This window comes from Diceros bicornis, chromosome 12 (assembly GCF_020826845.1).
Source record: "Diceros bicornis minor isolate mBicDic1 chromosome 12, mDicBic1.mat.cur, whole genome shotgun sequence".
Classification (NCBI taxonomy): Eukaryota; Metazoa; Chordata; class Mammalia; order Perissodactyla; family Rhinocerotidae; genus Diceros; species Diceros bicornis.
In genome coordinates, this window is record NC_080751.1 from 68,590,480 (window position 1) to 68,609,495 (window position 19,016).

At 50.1% G+C, this 19,016-nt stretch overlaps 1 protein-coding gene across 3 annotated transcripts in view; it reads right to left on the minus strand.

Annotated features, from left to right (window-relative positions):
* The window catches only part of LPIN1 (lipin 1), a 73,323-nt gene extending 61,415 nt beyond the window's left edge, over positions 1-11,908 (minus strand). For 2 of the 3 annotated variants that reach the window (XM_058551768.1, XM_058551766.1), the window contains exon 1: positions 11,806-11,863. The gene's annotated coding sequence lies outside the window, so the exon portion shown is untranslated. Of the gene's footprint in view, positions 1-11,805; positions 11,864-11,890 lie in introns of those variants that run through there. The other variant, XM_058551767.1, reaches the window with a different exon arrangement.
* Positions 11,909-19,016: the final 7,108 nt, after the last annotated feature.

Below are 19,016 nucleotides of genomic sequence, written 5' to 3' on the forward strand. Positions count from 1 at the left end.
TCAGCAAAGGTCAAGATGCCTGCAAAACTCCTCAGTGAATACAACTCTCAGAATCACCATTTTTCTGAAATCTTTCTCATCTCAAGAACTAAGTGTCCCACAAGAGTCCCAGAACCACTCCTTGATCTGAATTTCCCATTGCCTCCTCCATGTCCTCACCTAGCTGTCCAGAATCCCTCGTTCATAAACACACCCAAAACAACTCATGTTTTGCCAGCTGAAGCTCCTCCTCAGCTGTCGGGCTCAGTTAACGACATTACCTCTCATCCAGGGCAGTCACTTCACAAATGGTGGCTGTCATTTGTCAAGCGGCTGGACAGACACCCGTCCACCAGGCTGGTCTGCTCTCCACGAGGACAGAGAGGAGGCCTGCAGTCATACATGGCCACGTTTTCTATAACTACTTCCCGTGCTTTCTTTGACTACAACTCTTCAAGATTTGCCAGGAGTCTAATCTTATAAATTTGTCTATTAAGCTAAGTGCTTCTGGAATGATTTAACTGAATTAAATCTATATGGTGACTGTCTCCCCAAAGTGAAAATGTTTTGTTGGTTTAGAACACATTTCCATTGGTACAATGAAAACAGAGGATGTACAGTCAAAGCTGCCTCCGTCCTTCTCTTATCACATTAAAAACAAACGTATGCCCCAGAGTGAAGCACGAGGGCTCAGGTGAAGTTTATTTACTTCTGGTGACCATTGTGACAAACCAGCATGGGAGCGGTGGTAGCAGGAAGATGCGGATTTGGTTTGTAGGGGGGTCTCCACTTATCCGGGACACAGATGGCCTCAGGGCTGTCACAGCCACACGGGCATGTGCAATACTCTAATGTTTTATAATAAGGAATGAGTTGGCAGGTCATTCCATAAAGAGAAATGAGGAAATGCACTAGGAGCAAATGAAAGAGAACTACTGAAAACAAATTACCTAACTATACTCGAGTTTCAGCAGAGACTAACCTTTGATTCATCTTAGAAAGGACAGCCAGAACAAAACAGAATTTCGGACTCTCTGAGAAAACAAATCCACTGTCTGTACGATGTTAAATTTTTGTCCGTCGGCACAGCCCCCCGAGACCCATCCTTGTTTTTGTGAGCCCTCAGGGGAGCTGCAGGTGCAGCCGAAAGGAGCATGCTTCTTTCCTGGCAGAACAGCTAAGAACGCCAGGGATAATGACTGGAGGCGAGAAGGATAAAATGATGGTTATGAAAAAGATTTAAATGGGCTTGGAAAACCACGAAGGTGTCTACCAACTTTGGAGAGAAAGTAATACCCCAAAGCCATCAGACCCAACGCCCACCACGTTTATGCTCCAAACCCTTAACATATTACTAATTGAATCCAGGAAACAGACCACGCAAACCTCCACATGACATTTGTACAGCAGTTTACAACATACAAAACTCCTTCACACGGGTGAGTTCATCTGATGCAAATCTAAGCAGCCCTAGGCAGTACTCAGGACCAACATTATTACCCCATTTATGACAACGAACTAGGGGCGCCAGGTTTGCGTGCTGTTCACAGTAGCATGAGCAGTAAGCAGCAGAGTGAGAAGGGGGCCTAGGTTGAACCCCTAGTCTCCCCAGTTCTCCTTTTCATAGTGCCACCTCTCCCATCTCGGCAGACAAAACTGGTATAAATGGGCGAGGCCCCGTTAAAGAACAATCAGTCATGTGGCTTTAGCTAAGCAGATGGCAGTAATCTAGTTCTAAATGTCAAATAATATTCAACATGTTTACAGAATATCCAGTGCCATATGGATCGTCATAGATTGTAATTAAAGTTACAGAATTACAGAGGCTGTTCCAGAGCCAGGGTAGAAAGCGTAATCTGCGAGACTAAGCATCTAAGGAGAACTGACTCATTAGAGGGAGTGAGGCCACCATCAATGGAAATATTCAGAGAGTCTAAGCCACCACTTGGCAAGGAGGTTGTGGAGGGAATTCAAGAACTTGATGGGGCTCTAAGTTCATGATTCTATGACCTGGTCATAGCAACATCAGGAAATCAAGTCTTCATCCCAAACAAGAATCCAGGGGTGGTTTTGTTTTTGTTTAGGGGGGTGGGGGGAGGGAGGGTGTGTGGGGTTGTTGTCATTGTTGTTCCATCACAAAAAATTCCAGACATGCAGGCACCAAAGTGCACCCACCACCTCCAAGGTAGCTTGGCAAGTTTGGGTATGAAGGGGAAAAGTGCTAAAATTCAAAAATTAAAAGAAATTACGTGAACAGGAATTGTTCTCTCCCAGGAACATAAAGACAATGCCCCAAACAAAATTCATTGCAAACCAAATTTAAATAACAGGCTCATAAGGCTTTTCTTACCAACAGACAGGCCATGAAATGTAAAGGGTAAGAGTCTGAAAAATAGAAACTGCACAAAATTTGGGGTCAGAAGGCCTGGATGGATCACCCTCCTCCAACATCTACAAGCTGTGTGCCGGGGAGCAAGGCATCAACACACCTCTCTGACGAAGCCTAACCGCTGTCATCGTGAGTGTAAATATGATGATGACTTTGAAAAGGCGTCTGCCCTCGGACAGCACAGGGCAGAAGTTACTTATTATTGTCCTCACCTCCCTGAGGAAGTGACTAGATTAGTCAGCTTCAGTCGCCGGCTCTGGATGTGATGTTTTCACAAGTGTTCACACCTTCATCAGCCATCCCTCCTCGGCTCTGGATGTGATGTTTTCACAAGTGTTCACACCTTCATCAGCCATCCCTCCTCGGGGCCTCTCAGAAGGTAAATTCAAAACCTTCCCCCTCAGCCTTCAAGGACTAAAAGGTCAAACACTGTCCTCTACTGGGTCTGTGATCTGATGATTTCTTTGCCACTTTTGTCCTCAGAATGAGTCATCATTTCCCGGGGCGAGCTGCCACTGACCCACTGCCTGAGCACACAGAGGGCAGACACACTGTTTGTCGCCTCTCTCCTCACAGCAGGTGCTGAAGGGACACCTGTGGAATCTGGGTTGAGGCACATCCAGGGAGCCTCTTGATCAGCAAACCAACCCAACACCAGGTGGGGTGAGGCCTCCTGCCCTGTGTCCCTGTTAACAGCAGCAGCAGGATGACACCTCGGACACGGAACCAGCTACTGCTCTCGTAAGCCAACAGACTCGGAGCAATCCAACTGTCGTGTCCCAGCCTGCCAGCTACTCTGGTTAAATGAGCACATCTGAGAGACTTCTAAATATCCATGATTACTGCAACACTAGGCAAAGACAACAGCAGCAGCAAACCGGCACGACATAAGCCTTTAAATCCACTCTCCATTTTCACATCCCATTAAGGTTCGTGCACTGTCTACGTGGTAATAATAATAATTTCAATTGTTTACTTGTTTATCATAATGACGCAAGGGATATAATTTTCCCATTCTTCAGAGAAGGAAACTGAAGTGTAGAGTTTATTGTAACTTGCTCAGGGTCCCAATGCAGGTAAGGGGTGGAAGCAGCACTAAAAACCAGGTAAGTCTGAATTCAAAACTGGGACAAACCTGCGAACCTCCTGCAAACCTCCTGGATCACTTGCCGGTCCAATCTACACGTGAGACAGCACACGAAGACTTTAAATTACATATGCTTATATATGCAGGAAGGGATGATGCACAGTATACGAAAATATATTCACTTCTCCAATGGTGAGGCCAAAATTATCTACTGTGGGACATTTTTAATAGTTTTTCCTTTTTCTAGGCCGGTATCTGGTTTGGAAATTGGTCTGTTTGCTCCAGAGGTATGTGTGTGCTTGCCAGTCAGTCCAGGAGCAGCAGACCAGCCTCATCCTCTGCCACCTCCAGGTGGCACATGCAAGTGAAACAGAAGGTGCTCAGGTCTGTCACACAGCCTCAGCTGAGCCCTGTCACCAGCTCCACAAGTCAGAGGAAAGCCCTATGGAGCCTGCAGCTCTGAAAGGGGTCTCATTCCTTTTCAGTTAATGAAGAAAAAGGGCAAAGCGATTTTACTAGGGACGTCTAAATACTCACAGATAAATCGCCCCCTCCTCCTTTTTATCCTGATCTACCTCGAATGTCTGAAAATTGTCTCTGAGCACAGGTGAGCCACTAGCCAACACCCACCTCTCCCCTCACACATCCATCCCTCCCTCTATGCAGCAGACATTACCCAGTGCCCACCCTCTGCCTGGCTCCGGGTTTGGCACCAGGGAAGATTCATTCCAGTCCTGGAGAAGCTGAAAGTCTTTACCTTAACTGGCTGAGTTATGGAACAAATGAAGACCGTTGTTCATTTATAACCTTTCTGAAAAGTGAAGAATTTGCCTTGGGAGAGTGAGCACTCCGTCACTAAGAGTATTTAAGCCAACTGGCTTTTAGTTAGGATGGTTCTTCCCTGAGAGTACAACAAAATCTGCCTCCCTAGGGGTCTCCCCACAGGTCCTTGGTTCTCCCCATGGTGCTTGGGCCATCTGAGACAGCTTCCACTCTAGGAAGGCGCTGCCTGCTCCCAGCCGGGCCTCATGCAGACGTGGGGGGCCTGCACTCACCACCCCTGGCTGCTCTCCCCTGAGCACATTCCAGTCTGCATCTCCATGTCTGGGGTCCCAGCCTGAGGTCTGACCAGCTCTGAGTAAAAACGCAAACCTCGTGTTGCTACTGGGGCTGGCCAAGATCACAATCACCTGGGAGGCTACGAGAGAAATGCTGGTTTTCATCCAATGCATTAAAAAAAGAGATAATTTCTAAGAAATTGCAAAAATGGTATAATGACTAATAAGAATTGCATGAAATTGGTTTATAAATAGCGTGTCTTCCTCTTGTGATTTCTATGAACAGCAAAGAGGAAGACTTTTTTCAGAGCATTGTGGATTGATACTTATCAGTTGGTAAGGGTGATGAATGACATATAAACGACAAAAAAGGAAGTATGACTTAGATGCAGCATGGTGCAGGGAAAAAAACACCCGACTGCAAGTCAAGATATGTGGGTTCCATCCCTCCCCCACTGCACGGGCGGCACACCAGTAGTCGAGCCACTTCCCTCTTGCCAGTTCTGGGTTGAGCAAAGTTCTGAGTCCGTCAATACCCTTGGGGATTTGGGGACTTTCTGGGCCTTCGAGTGTTCTTCAGGAGACACTCTGGGCCAATAGAAGAAAATTCACTAGAAACGCTTGAGATGCTTTTAAAAAGCCTATAAGTCAGACTAATACTTTCTGACAAAAGTGATGGAGCAGCCAACACCGCTGGCCCTGGGGTCCCCCACCAAAGCCCTTTCTGAATTCAGCAGGTCAGATCAATCCAAAGCTCCTGTTCATCACAGCTCAGCCTCAGGACCAGAGAGAAGGGGAGAACCAGCTCCAGGCGACCCTGCCAGACGGAGGATGTGATGGGAGGTATGGGGAGTGAGTGTGTCCAAGAGCAAGGGCGCTGCCACCCTGCAGAAGTGAGTCAGGAAAGTGGGCGCCCAGGACTCCGGACATGCAGGGAGCAGAAAGCAGGCACGAGAAGGTTTCCCCTTCTTTAAGGCCCCCACACAGAGGGCTCACCCCACACTGAAGCTAATCTGTACAACTCCTGGCACACGGCAGAGGTGCTAAAGCATCAGTTACCCCAACCCTGCACAGTTCCAGAAGGGCAGCACTGCTAACACTTGTCATGATTAGGCGACGGAGCCCTCATGACTGCACGCCTAGTTGTTCCATCAGAAAAATCAGCATTTCGTCCAAAATTGGCAGAATTCCCTCTGGGCTTCACAAATTGCCAAGAAACATTGCTTTCTTGGAATTTCTGCCAAAATTCAAAGCCCCAGCCATAGCTTTCATAGCTGCAGTTCTTGCTAACACCATCCACCTCTCGAATATTACAAACAGTTTAAGATGGCCTCACACCATCCCAGTAGAAAAATGGGCAAAATATAGAGAGAGAGTTCACAGAGAAAGAAACCCATTTGGTCAATGACCCATGAGAAGAGAGTCCACCCCATTCGTAATTTAAGGTAGGCACATCAAAGGAGGCCTTCCAGATGGTCCAAAATCAGAGTATTTCGTAAAAACCCCAGGGTCGGTGGGTGTGGGGGAACAAACCTTGTCACTCCCCGCTGCTGGGCTAACAACAGGGTGAGCACTATAGCCACATCTGTCATTCTTCCCACGTTCTAGCAAACCCCAGCAATTCTACTGCTCTAAGATCCACGGAGAAAACAGTAATGGTGGCAGTGATTGTAACAGAGAAAATTAGGATCAACTCAAATATCTATAGGACACTGGTTAAAGAAATGATGGCGCACCCACACCATATGATGGAGCATCATGAGGCTGTTTAAAACACAGGGAGAGGGAGAAGTACCTCCACAAATACTAACATGAAAAGGTATACACTGAGTGAAAAAAGTACAAAAATATTTATAATATGAACCCACTTTTTAAGAATTACATTTACACACATTCTGACATGGACAAAAAAGCTGCAGCCTGATTTACATTCCACTGGGGACAGGGAGCAGACCCTCACTTCTCATCACAAGTATTTCCGTGGTGTTGGAGTCCGGTGTTTGGTTTTCACATGTGCATGTGTTACTTCAGCCTTAATGACCTTGGAGAACTGGGGGCAGGATGGAAAACTCTGGCCACCTCAGTGTCAGGGTCTCCTGGCCACTGAAACTGCTGAGAGAGGAGGGGGTGATGGGGGTTCCTGCTCTGGTCCGAAAGGCAGATGGGTGACCACTCTGCTTCTCCTGTTTCGGGATTTTGCAACACTCAGATCTTATTATCCCATGTGACGAGCGTTCTCAGGTCCCTGCCAAGAAGCACGAAAGGCCTGGACAGAGGCGGATGGAGACACCCGAACCACAGCGTGGCCAGTGTGCTGGGCAAAACACGCCAGGTCTAGAGCCCGACCCTCTGGCTTGTAACCATTAAACTCACTAACTGAGCACAGGGCTTCGCCTCCTCTCCTCACACACCTGCAAGAGCCCTCTGTCTAAGTCTGTGTCTGGTCAAAAAGAACACCCTGCTCTTGCAACTTCAACTTCTGTCTGACCCCGCCCACCCCACCCCAGCAATTCATGGAGGACGTCAGGTCACCTGGATGTTCGAGAGCGCTGCCCACAGCTCAAGGGGTAGGAATGCGGGCTTTGAGGCAGACAGTTGGTGTTCAGGTCCCAGCTCCACCACAGGCTAACCAGTGACCCTGAGCAAGTCATTAACCTCTCAGCACCTCAGCTGCGTTGTCTATAAAACAGGATGTTAGCAGCGCCCACCCCATAGGAGAGTTGTGAGGTGGTATATGCAATGTACTTTTCAAAGGACACATGCCAAATGAAAGCCACGGGCTGATCGTGTGGTCACAAATGGCTCCAGACAAAGGCTGGGCTTTGAATTAAGGCTCTGGCCTGACAGCGCTTTGTATATATCAACTATTTAAACTGTGCCTTCCCAAAAAGAAGGGGCAAAGAATACTATTGGTTAAAATTAATACAGAAATATTAGAAGGGTATGTGTATTTTCCAATAGAAGTAACACATTTCCATTTTGTCCAAAAATCTGGGCCCAAAGGCAACCCCAAGATTGGGCAGCATTCTGCAATTAGGCAGAGTTCACTGGCAGGAAATTCTTTTGACAAAGCAGTTGTCAGGAAGTGCGCCTGCGCCTTGTTGGGCGCTGGGGCCTGGTTACCCCAACCCTTGCCGTTTCTCTCGTCTTTTATAAACCAAGATGTATGCCTAGTGAGACTCAGGAATGCAGAGGAAGATGTCACCAAAAAGAGAGCCCGGGAACAAGGCACACGGTGTAAATGTGCTCATCTGTCCCACAAGCAGCCAGCAAACGGGTGTGCCTCGGTCATGTCTTGGTCACAGGGTCTGTTTTGTGAGCAATGCAAGGTACATCGCACGTAGGAGCATGTTAGAACAGAGCCATGAGTCTGTTCTAACAGCCTGTAGCTTTTTTCTGGAAAGCCCCAGCAAAAAATTCTAATTGGTTGCAAGAACCACAAAACTCAGTCAGTGAGTTGAGAGATGTGGCTGCAGTCAGCAGCGTGGAAACTTTCCTGCTCCTCTCTAGCCTGAGCCCTGTCCATCTGCTTCCACCCAACCTCCCAGCTGGACAGTGGACACGGCACAACCACCCTGAGCCACCCCCCAGCAAGCAGGGACTGCTGTGAGCCAGGAGGGAGCCAGCACCTCCGCGAGCCGACATCCATGGTAGTGTGGCTCCCACACACCCCCAGACCCCCTCCCCACACACCCAGGCACTCTCTCACACCCCGTCTTTCCTCCACCGGAGCTTGCTCACACTCATACTCACACACACACACACACATCACAGCTAAAACAAGTCTCACAAAACAATCCCTAACCTAAGATTAGTATGTCCCAGTCTGATATTTTCTTTTATACTCTATTGCACTTTTTTAAAAAACGCCTGTGGGGTATATACAATGGAATACTACTCAGCCACAAAAAAAGACAAAATCGTCCCATTTGCAATAACATGGATGGAACTTGAGGGTATTTTTTTTTTCCCCCCAAAGCCCCAGCAGATAGTTGTATGTCATAGCTGCACATCCTTCTAGTTGCTGTATGTGGGACGCGGCCTCAGCATGGCCGGAGAAGCGGTGCGTCGGTGCACCGGGATCCGAACCCGGGCCGCCAGCAGCGGAGCACGTGCACTTAACCGCTAAGCCACCGGGCCGGCCCGAGGGTATTATGTTAAGTGAGATAAGGCAGACAGAGAAAGACAAACACCGTATGATTTCACTCATATGTGGAAGATAAACACATGGATAAAGAGAACAGATTAGGGTTACCAGAGGCGAAGGGGGTTGGGCAGTGGGCATAAGGGGTAAAGGGGGACATATACATGGTAACTGACAAATAATAATGTACAACTGAAATTTCACAATGTTATAAACTATTACGACACCAATAAAAAAAAAATGCCTGTGGGCCCACTCACCTGATTTTAAGACTAGTGGGTCCCAAGCTACACTGTGAAAAACACTGGCCTCTGCCTGGACCCAGAGCGCTCTGCAGGGAGAAACTCTTTTCCTCAAAATCCTCCAGCCTGCACACACCCCAGCCCCAGCCCCAGCCCCGCTCACTTCTCGTTTGTTGAATAAAACGTGGGGAGAAGAGCGGGGAAGACGTGGGAAAAGGAAGAAGAAGGGGTGCACAGGGGAGTGGGGAGCACAGAGGAAGGATCCCTCCATCAGTCAAGAGGATCTCGCCTCCCTTGTAGAGCCAAGTGGAGACTTCCTGGAGGCAGAGGTGCCTTCCAGGCCCTGGAGCACCCTAATCAAGGGGCCTGGGCCCTGTGTCCCCTGAGCTGGACTGGCTGCCAAGCACAAAAGCAGGTGATGGGCCCCTTGCTCTCTCTCTCTAGACCCTCCTCTCACAGCTTAGAAAGCTAACACTTCAGAAACAGCCAGCAAACAGGCATGTGGAGACCTCTATAAATTAAGAACACATCAAATCACTGACAGGCTTGTTTGGGCTTTTCCCGACTAGTTTCACAAATCCCGTTCTGATTTTGAGTGAGTGGGCTTATCCCGTAATAAATCGGGCCAGGGTTCAATAAAACATAAGAAGTGTGACTTTGCCCTTCCCAGGGAACTCCCTCAAAACCGAGGGTGTGCAATTGACGCATCACGACCTCGACTATTCCTTGTCAGTACCTCGACAGCTCCAAATTCTCACATCCAGCTTACACTGAGGGAGTTCAAGCGCAGAGGTCAAACCGCCAGCCTCAGCGTCCCCACTGGTTTGCCGCCTTCTAAGTGTTTCTCAAAATGTCCCAAAAGCCACCCCGCCACAGCGCAACCCCACCCCCGCCAACCTGGAACAAGCCGCCTGCAACTCTCACCCACCCCCATCGGCACGCTTGCCCAAATCACTTCATCCCATTTAGGTACCTTTTACACCTTGAACCCAGAAGAGAGAGGATCCAGGAGAGGCCAACTCCCAGTGGAGAGAGGCGGCAGGAAGAAGCGGCGGTCCCATAGTGATTTACGGCCCAGAGGCCACTGTAGGCAGGACTGTCCTAACCCTACACATACACCTCCTCGCTGGCACCCTGCGTTCCTCCCATAAAATGATGACCGCCACAGTGAGTCACTGACCCCATATTCTGTCCCAGGGGCTGTTGTGTATCTCAGTTAACTTGTACACTGTGAGTAGGTACGATTATCTCTTCTTTTCACAGATGAAGAAGCCGAGGCTCAGAGAATTTAAGTCTTTGGGCCAGGTTACACAGCGGTAAGCGGCCAGCGTAACTACAAAACTAAGTTCTCTGCACTAGCCTCAGCACCCCCAGGTCAGGGAGGCCTCTTTCGAAACACCTTTCCATCTCCTGCCCCTCCCTTCCCTCTGGTCCAGGGATCTCAGTGCAGCTCACTTGGCAAAGCGCAGGGCCCACAGACTTCCCTCTGGCCCGGCTGGCCACACCCGCCCCAACCCAGGCAGACTTCTCCTCAGCCCTTCCCACGGCCCCCCCAGGACCAGGAGACCCTTCAGTCCCTCCCCTGAACCCCCAAGTTCTCTCCTGTGCAACAAGACTCAGCAGGTTTGCGCCTCGCAGCAAGTTCCTTTCCTGAGTGATGAGTGTTGATAACTGAGACCTGGGATGGTGAAAAATCGGCGCAGCATCCCACCGCAGCTAAGGCAAAGCTAAGACCAGAGCCAGGGCCTCCAGACCCACGACGTTCGGGTCCGGGCTCTGTCCAGGCCCAGCTCCACAACACCACACAGCCCTACGCACAAACAGGAATAAAAGCTCCAAAACACACAAAAACGCTTGATGATAAAACAAATGCTGGCAAACACCAAGCTTTACCAAAATACAAAACCAAAATAAAATTCTTAGATCTTCCAACATCTCTGGCATAAAAAAGGGTGCGTGTTTATGTCTTGATTACTGTACATTCCTTAATTGTTTAATTCATAAGACACAAATTATGGAACAGAAGATAAACAGTAAATTTCACAATCAAGACACAAACCCTGGATAAAAACATTGTTACAAGCTCATCTTTTCCAAAACATTCCTACTATCCTGGGGAAACTATCCGGTTCTAGCAACTCTCTAATTAATACTGCCAGTTGCTTTAGTTCACGTTTCCTGTTTGGTGGTCAAAAATAGGGTTGACATTGCTTTCTCCAGCAACTACCCTCCACACAAATTACCAGCCAGTTACCCACACTACGGCTCTACCGCGCTTAAGGTTATTCCCAAACACTACTTTTCATCCCACATTTTGCTGGCCTTCCCCAAAATAAGATTATTCGCAGGGGCATCTGCTGGAAAGCCTAGCACCCACTGGGGGCTGCAAGAAGGGTGCACAGAGGCTGGCCGAGGAGGGACCTGACTGGAATCCGAGAACCGGGGTTCCAACCCGGGTCAGCCGGCCCGCCCAGCAGCTGTGTGACCTTGGGCACGTAGGTCACCCTCCCTGAGCGTCAGTTTCCTCAACGGCGAAACAGGAATCCTAACGCCCCCCCTCCCCGGGAAGATTTTCATACAAGTGCCGGGCGCAGAGCAGGGACTGCTCGCTGCACACGTTAAGCCACCCGCCCTCCCTGGACGGAGCTGGTCCCGCCGTCCCGGGGTCCCCGGCCGCCCCCCGGGTCCGCCAGGCCCCGAGGTCGGCCCCGCGGGCGCTCCGAGAGGCAAGGCCCGAGGGATGCTCGCGAGGCCGCCGGGCCCCCGGGCCTGTGTCTCCGCCTCCCTCCCGGAACCACTTCCCCGGAGAGGGCCGCGGGGACAGACCTCGGTCCTCGGGCGGGCCCCGTGCCCCCCGCCCCGGGCCGCGCGCCCCCCGCCCCGCCCGGCGAGGCTGCGGCCCCTACCTCGGCGCTGCCCGGGCTCGGCCGGGTCTCAGCCGGCGGTGGGGCAGGCGGCGCGGGCGGCGGGCGCGCGGAGGCGGCTACTCACCCAGCGGCGCCGCGCGCGGCCGCCTTTGTATGCAAACACCCGGCCCGCTGCGCGCGCCTGTCAGCCGGCTGGGCCCCGGGGGCGCGGCGGGGGCGGGGCGAGGGGCGGGGCGAGCGGGCCGGCCCAGGGGCCTCGCGAGGGACGGGGCCCTAGGCCCCTTTCAGGGCTCGCCGGGCCCCGGGGTCGGAGCCTCCCTCAGAGGTCTGCCTGTGTCCGCCAGCCCTGGCCTGTGTTTCTGATTTTCCTCCGCAAAGCCAAAGTCCTATGTTTAGTTCAACGGGCTTCGTGCACATTTACTGAAGCCTTGGAGTGCACTGGGCATGCAAAATCAGACTCGGGGCAGCGCGTGGGAACACCCCCCCCCCCCCCCCCCCCCCCCCGCCGCTTTCTCTCCCTCCTTTTTTTTTTTTTTAATTTTTTGTTTATTGCAGTAACATTGGTTTATAACAGTGTATAAATTTCAGGTGTACATCATTATACTTCTATTTCTGCATAGATTACATCATGTTCACCACCCAAATACTAATTACAACCCATCACCACACACATGTGCCAAATTATCCCTTTCGCCCTCCTCCCTCCCCCCTTCCCCTCTGGTAACCACCAATCCAATCTCTGTCTCTATGTGCTTGTTTATTGTTGTTGTTATCTACTACTTAATGAAGGAAATCATACGGTATTTGACCTTCTCCTTCTGTCTTATTTCACTTTGCATAATACCCTCAATGTCCATCCATGTTGTCACAAATGGCTGGATTTCATCGTTTCTTATGGCTGAGTAGTATTCCATTGTGTATATATACCACAGCTTCTTTATCCATTCGTCCCTTGATGGGCACTTAGGTTGCTTCCAAGTCTTGGCTATTGTGAATAACGCTGCAATGAACACAGGGGTGCAGGTATCTTTATGCATTGGTGTTTTCAAGTTCTTTGGATAGATACCCAGCAGTGGAATAGCTGGATCATATGGTAGCTCTATCCTTGATTTTTTGAGGAATCTCCATACTGTTTTCCATAGTGGCTGCACCAGTTTGCACTCCCACCAGCAGTGTATGAGAGTTCCCTTCTCTCCACATCCTCTCCAACACTCGTTGTTTCCTGTCTTGTTAATTATAGCCATTCTGACGGGCGTGAGGTGATATCTCATGGTAGTTTTGATTTGCATTTCCCTGATAGTTAATGATTTTGAACATCTTTTCATGTGTCTGTTGGCCATCTGTATATCTTCTTTGGAGAAATGTCTGTTCAGGTCTTTTGCCCATTTTTTAATTGGGCTGTTAGTTTTTTTGTTGTTGAGATGCATGAGTTCTTTATATATTTTGGAGATTAAGCCCTTATCAGATGTATGGTTTGCAAATATCTTCTCCCAATTGTTAGGTTGTCTTTTCGTTTTGTTGATGGTTTCCTTTGCTGTGCAGAAGCTTTTCCATTTGATGTAGTCCCATTTGTTTATTTTTTCAGTTGTTTCTCTTGCCCGGTCAGACATGGTGCTTGAAAATATGTTGCTAAGACCGATGTCGAAGAGTGTACTGCCTATGTTTTCTTCTAGAAGTTTCACAGTTTCAGGTCTTACATTCAAGTCTTTAATCCATTTGGAGTTAATTTTTGTGTATGGTGTAAGATAAGGGTCTACTTTCATTTTTTTGCATGTGGCTATCCAGTTTTCCCAACACCATTTGTTGAAGAGACTTTCTTTTCTCCATTGTATGTTCTTGGCTCCTTTGTCAAAGATTAGCTGTCCATAGATGTGTGTGTCACCTCCCTATTACTCTTCCCAAGCAGTGGGACTTGGGCACATCCATTAACCTTTCTGAGCGCCAGCCTTCCTTTCTTCAGCCATAACGTGGCAGCTGTGTTGGCCATATTGCAGTTCACACTTAGCTTCTCAACATCGGTCCACCTTTATCCTTTATCCGAATGACCAGCACTCCTGCTTCATTCATTCAATAAGCAGATACTCGTCAGGCTCTGTTCCAGACACCAGGGAATGTAGCTCTGAACAAGAGACAAGTCCCTGCCCCCTTGGAACTTCCCTTCTCCAGCAGGGAAACAAGGCAAGGGACAAATTATGAACAAAATAATCTCTGATGGTGAAATGATTTAGAACAGATGATCAGAGGTGGTCACATTTGAACCGAAATCCTAAAAGACAACAAACACTTGAGTCCTACCAAGATAGGAGGAGGAGGCTGAGCTCTAGAGAGCAGAAACAGCCAGTGTAAAGGTCCTGAGGCAGCCCTCTGTGGGGGGCTGGAGGGATAGCAGGGACCAAACCTTCAGGGCCTTGTAGGTCAAGGCAGGGAGTTTAGATATTCCAAGAAGGGTTTGGAACGTGGGAATTATACAAGCTAATTTACATTTTTAAAAATCACTTCTCTGCTATATGGAAAATGGACTGTGGGGGCAGGAGTGGAAGCGAGCAGACAGGCTGCTGCTGCAGGAAACCAGGGGAGATGCCGGTGGCTCAGACTGATGGGGGGTAGGGGTGGTCCTGAGATATGGAAAGAGTTCGGATATATTTTGGAGGTAAAACCCGTGGACTGGCTGATGTGTGGGTGGGGTGGGCGTGGCGCATGAGGAGAGAAAGGAGAATCAAGGGTGAGATCTCCATTGGGAGCTTGAACAACTGAAGGATGGCTGTGCTCTTTACTGAGACGCAGAGGAAGAGGGGAGACGCAGACTGGGAAGGAAATTCAGGAGTGCAGTTTTGACCTCTCTGAGTTTGAGATGCTTTTCAGCCACCCCAGAGGAGGTGTCGGGAAGGCATCTGGTGCTCATTGGAGAAGTCGGCTGGCTCTAGGTACAAGTTTGGGGGCTTCTGCCTGGGGAGCTGTGCCCTGTCCAGCTGGACATGTGTGATGCCCTCTAGCTGGTCTTGGGGTAACTCCCATCTAGGCAGCCCCTGTCCCCAGGAAAGCAGGCACCCTCCCATGCTGGCATTTCAGAGGAGGGGGCTACAGACAGGATTATCATTTACAGGTGAGATTCCTCCCCAGGGGTCTCTCAGAGAGCCGAGTGTAGAGTGCATCACCGCTGCTGGCAAATTGCAGGGCCCTAGAAGGAAGCAGTCTTGTGCTCCCCACCGCCCTCCCCTCCCCTCCTTCCAGGGAGTGCCTGGCCTTGGGGTGGAGAAGTAAGTCTGCCCTACACGGAAAGGCTTTCTGGAAGCAAAGTCCAGCTTCAGGCGGCTTAAGTGAAGTCTTTTTTTTTTTTTTTTTGTGAGGAAGATTAGCCCTGGGCTAACATTCATGCCCATCTTCCTCTACTTTATATGGGACGCCACCACAGCACGGCTAGATGAGCGGTGCGTAAGTCCGCACCAGGGATGCGAACCCCAAAACCCCTTGCCGCCAAAGCGGAATGTGTGCACTTAACCGCTACGCCACCGGGTGGCCCTGTGAAGTCTTTCTTTAAAAATGAATCTTGAATTATTAAAATTTGGAGACTGGAAGTCTAAAAACGTACAAAAATCAAGTCCAAGGCACTCATTTTACAAATGATGAACTTGGAGGCAGAGTGGGGTTGGGTTCGCCCCAAGTCTCCGTCTGTTGGCAAGGTCTGGACAGACTCTGAGCAACTGAGGTCTGATGGCTGCCCATCTTAGCCTGCCACCTCAGGAAAGCTGTCCCCACGACTGCCACAACATCTAAACAGGGCCAGACGTGGGGTTTTTTTCAAACAAGCCATGAGGAGAAACCACTCACTAGATCACATTTCACTGTAAGCTGAATTGCATTCGCCAAAGCCCTGTCACTTCTGATCCTGCCCTGTCTGGAGTCCCCCTGGGAGGGCCCTTGCTGTGTCGTCAGCGACCAGGCTGGTGACCCAGCTGTGACTCAGCCAGGAGAGCTGAGGTGATCCCCTTGGCCAATCCCAGGACCTGCTGCTTTCAGCTCAACTCGGAAGAGAAGAAGGAACCACAAGGATGAGTAAACTTGCTCCAGCTGGCTGGAGGAGGAAGGAGGGGGTGAGTGATGCCAGGGCAAAGCAATGGAAGCATCCTCAATTCTAAAGACCCAGTTTCGCAACCTGGAAAATGGGGACAAGATGCTCAACACACAGATCTACTTTGAGGGTGGAAAAGGTCATCACGTAAAATACGTGGCACGGCTGCTGACTTGAATGATTTTTAAATTCTAGAACCCCATACATGAAGGAGTGGCAATTCCCAGAAGCATTTGTTCAGGGCTCAGCCCACCTGTGATACAGAGAGAGAGAGAGCCCAGCTCACGCAGCTCTGGGACTCAGCGGCTGCCAGCCTCCCTCCTAGGAGGGACCCCATTGCTGAGGACGCGTAAGGCTAAACAATTACAACTCCTCAATTGTCGGAACTTTTCTCTGCATATAAAAGTGACAAGACCGATATAAGCCACTCTATTCTAGCTGCAAACCTGCCCCCTTTTAGCCAGTGACATTAGCTCTATTACCCTGGGAATTCTGAAGTTTTCCAGATTAACTACCTACACAACTGAAAGGGCTCTGCAAGGGGGAGGGAGACAGGAGGGGTGAACACCCCTCTTCACAGGAACCCCATGAAACATTGTAGGTAGATGTGCAATTGACTGTCTCCTGACAGCTCTGGGCAGTGGCATCAGTGGTTACCTCTGTAAATGCCTGGGGAAGAAAGGATACCAAAGCAAGCACAATGAATTATTCCCCTGGAGGGCTGCGCTTTAACTCTGGCACCAATGACTTTGAGGTCCCAGGTAGGGAGGGGATCTCCTCGGGATCCAAGGCCAGTCCTTGGCTGGGGGCCCCAGATGAGGTGACTTCAGAATGGGCACTCCCCCGCACGGGGCCTCAGGAATCAGGTGGGAGCCAGGGACCACCTGGAGCTGCCTCACCCCCTCGGAGGGCAGGGGACAGAGCAGCCTGGGGAGGAATAAATGACAAGCAATAGGATATACTGGAGGATATGAGGAAGCCATTTAGTTTAAAGCTAATTCGGCCTGACCTTGTTTTTCCAAAAGGCCTAACATGGCCTGTTGAGTAAGCATTGGACACGTGCTTTAAACATCTACAATATCCCAAAGACAAAAATGATGCCCTTAAGGGCATGTAGCTTCCCGCCATGTTGGCATTTCTTTAAAGGTAAGCATCTCTTCCTGGGAACTGAGGGTTAATTACCGACCAGCTGTGCTCACCTTGTGACCACTGACCTGCTGTGCCAGCAAAGCAATCTCATGACTATTGTAAAAGGGACTTTCCTATCATATGTGACGTATGCTCTTTGTTCCAAGACGGTATATAACCACTCTGTACACTCTCTTCTTTGGAGTGCATCCTTCCTTCCTGAAGGTACTTTCCCAGGCTGTATGGTCCTTGGAGTTGGCTCCTAATAAACTCAGCCCAATTTTGATTTATAGATTGATTATCAATTATTTGTGTCGACACTGGAAATCCACCAGAGATGGAGCGGGTCCCCCGGATGCCCACGGGTGGCCGACCAAAGCGCGTTTCATTGAGGAAGAGGTGGATATGAGAGGCCGCAGGTTCTGCAGGGAGAGGAGGAGGAGGGAGGGTAAAATAGGGAGAGCAAACGTCTGGAACCAAAGCACAGAGGGCGCACCCCCAAATTAGGGTGAAGATCACAGATTAGGGCGAGGCATCCAAGGGGCAAAGGAAGTCACAGGGAGATAAAGGGGAGAGCTGGCAGTTGGCCACAGCTGGATCTTGGAGGCCCCACCACCCCAATTCACCCTAACAGACACATTAGTTAACATCATGTACCTCCCTCAGCCAAACAATGAGCAGAGTCAAAGATTCATAGGACCCACGTGCACCCAGTGCAGCAGGGAAGCAAGGAAACCCCCAGGCTCAAGGCAGAGACGTGTGGCTCCCCTCCGTGGCCTGCGCTGTAACAGTGCCCAGTGGGACCACACTGTCTCACTGGGAGAGCAGCCACCACCCATCCCCCGCTCACCCGAGCCTTCATTCAACACTTGTTTGTTGAGTGTCCACCCTGTGCCAGGTGCTGTGTGGAGCACTGCGGGCTCCACTGGGGAGCAAACCAGACATGGTGCCTGTCCTCAGTGAGTGTACAGTCAGGGGCAGTAATCACGGCCAATCGCACAAATACACGTAAAAACTGTCACCCTGCTCAGCGCCACTAAGAACTGAAGGGTTGAACACTGCTGCAGGATTTGATCTGCTGAACCCCCCAAGGAATAGGATTCAACTGAACTCGGCGGCCTGGGCAGGCACAGATCTGGGCTAATCTAGATCAGGTGTGGAGGAGCAGAAGGCTGGAGAGGGAACAACGGTGCAGAGCAGTCTATGTGTGCAGGGGCTGAAGGGAGGCCCTGGCTGGCCTCTGATGGGGTAAGCGGGGGCACAGCCAGCCCTGTACCTGCCCAGCACGGGCTCCAGCCTGTGTCCCCTATGATCAAGAGGGGCGGGACACTCTTTCTCCTCTGGCCAAATGGAGAAGATTCCTAATGAGCCAGACTAGGACAAGAGAGATTTTTGCTGGGACTATTACCTGGTTCCATCTTCCTGGTCCACTTCCAGGCCTGCAGGACCCAGGTCTCTATGAACCAGCCCGCACACCTTGGAAGTTATGTGTCTTGGTGGATACTTCCTATCAGGATGTCTGCGACTAGCTTTAGAGGATTCATCCTTCTCCCCAGCTCGTCCCCAGCCTCACAGTGAACAGCGTCTCCTCTTTGCAGTCCCAGGACTGATAGTCACACTATTTGGTATAGCATGAGCATTTGCCAATCAGAAGAGACACTAGGCACAGCAGAGCAGGGTCTGCTGGGTTATGGAGCAGGCTGGGAGGGGAAGGGAATAGGACAGATGAGGTGGCAGGAGTGAGGCCACTTAGGGAACTTGGGACAGTGACTACTGACTAGTATTTCTAAATTTCTAATATTTTAATCATTGGCAAGGCCATATTAGTGTATACTAGATGAGTTTACCCAAGAAGAAAACACGTTTAGGATTCAACTGAGAAATACATCCACTATGGACTAAATGTTTATGTTCCCCCCAAATTTATATGTTGAAGCCCTAATTCCCAGTGTGGTGGCATTTGGAGATGGGGAGGTAGTTGGGCCTGGATGAGGTCACAAAGGTGCAGCCCCACCAGAAACCAAAGCTAAGCATAGTGGTCCAGCCTCTGACC